Here is a 2042-nt window from a genome sequence, read left to right on the forward strand (position 1 = left end):
TCCCTACACCCTGGTCCTGTTCTTTGTGTATGGGAGGGGTTTTCTCCTCAACCCAACCCCATTTTTTGTAGACAGGAGAGGTCTCTCCACACCGTACGACCCCATTTTGGGGGCATGAGGGGTCTTTTCACACTCTCTAACCCCATTTTGGGGGGGGGGCTACAGGTTCACCCCTATGAGCTGATCCCTTTTTTTGGGGATAAGAGGAGTCTTCCCAGAGTTTCTGAGCCCCTTGTTGTGGATCAGAGGGGTCTTTTCAGACCCTGCGACCCCTTTTTGGGGCTGTGGGGTCTCCCCCACACCCTGACTCCCCTTTTTCAGGGTTTGGAGGTGTTTTTTCATATCCCTTTATGGGGGGCTGGTGGGAATCTTTGTACACTCACCCCCTTTTCAGGGGGCTTTGGGGTCTCCCCACACCCATTTTTGTGGACAGGAGGGGTCATTCCACCCTCTGTGACCCCATTTTGGAGGGGCTGCAAGGTCTCCCCACACCCTGAGCCCTGTTTTTGAGGACAAGAGTGGTCTCCCCATACCTTGACCCCCTTTTTGGGGACAGGAGGGGTCATTCCACCCTCTGTGACCCCATTTTGGAGGGGCTGCGGGATCTCCCCACACCCTGACCTCCCTTTTTGGGGTCAGGAGGGGTCTCCCCACACCCTGACCTCCCTTTTTAGGGACAGAAGGGGTCATTCCACCCTCTGTGACCCCATTTTGGAGGGGCTGCAAGGTCTCCCCGCACCCTGAGCCCTGTTTTTGGGGTCAGGAGGGGTCTCCCCACACCCTGACCCCCCTTTTTCCTGCAGCGGGAAGATCTCGTACTACACCCACCCCCCCAAATCGCAGGGGGTGCAACTCGAGGCCCAAATCCTGCCGGCGCTGGGGCCGGCGCTGGACCTGGAGGCTCTGGAACGGGGCGATGCCGAGGCACTGGCAGGTGAGCAGTACCTGAGCCCCGCTCCCTTCACCCCTCGGGGACCCCCCCAAAGCTCACCTGGCCCCCCACAGCTGTCCCAGTGACGGTGACGGGCCTCGGGCTGTCCCCGGGCAATGCTGAGGAGGAGGAAGGAGAAGCCATGGAGGACGACAGCGGCGACCTGGAGGTGGGAAGGGATTTGCTGAGGTGGGGGGTTTTTTGGGGGGCAGTGGGTTAATGTTTGACCCTCCAACCCAGCTTGGCACAATGACGGTGGAGCTCAAGCCCCGGGTGAAGTCGGGAGGCACTGGGGGGGAGTCGGTGCCCCGAGCCCCCAACCTGGAGGAGGTGGCTGCGCTCCCCCCTCTATTCCAGGGCCAGGGGCTGCAGGCAGCTGGAAAAAGGAGGAAAAAGCTACAAAAAAGAGCAGGTGAGTGAAGACACCCCCTTTTCCTGACCCCCTCCCCCCAAGCCTCCCTGACCCGCCCCCCAAAATTCCTGATCACCCCCATCCCGCAGAGAAAATCGCCACAAAGCTGTCGGAGACGTTGGAGGCAGCCATGCAGTTCTGAGGCATCTACAGATTAAATAAAAATTAAAACACTATGTTTAAGTGAGAAACGGTTAAAAAAAACCTTTTAGAAATGAAAGAGCTGGGGGAACAGGGGTGCTGTAGGTGTGATTTGGGGGGTCTCTCAAGCAGGAGGTTGAAATATAGAGGTTTTTGGGGGTCCCCCATGTCCCTGTGGGGGTTTTGGGGTGGTCTCACCCCATCTCACAGCTGGGAGGGTGAGTGGGGATGTAGAACCCCCCAGATTTGAAGGGACCCTTCTTCTCCAGCTGACTCAGCAGATTTAGTGCTCAGCCGCTTAGTGAACCTCAAAACTGGGGCCAAGAGGGGGCTCAGCACTGGGGGATGCACCCTGTTATTGAGGGCACTCCTTCTCCACAGCCTCCCCAATCCCTACAGCACCCAATATCCCACTTTGACACTAAATGTGCGCCCCCCCAACCCTCCAGAGCACCCCAAAAGCCACCTTGGACACCTCAAACACTCCCTGAGGTCCCACAGCTCCCCAAGCCCCCTTGTACACCCCCAAAAGGCACAGGGTGCCTCCCCCAGCCATCA

Source organism: Corvus brachyrhynchos, unplaced genomic scaffold (assembly GCF_000691975.1).
Source record: "Corvus brachyrhynchos isolate BGI_N302 unplaced genomic scaffold, ASM69197v1 scaffold660, whole genome shotgun sequence".
Taxonomy (NCBI): Eukaryota; Metazoa; Chordata; class Aves; order Passeriformes; family Corvidae; genus Corvus; species Corvus brachyrhynchos.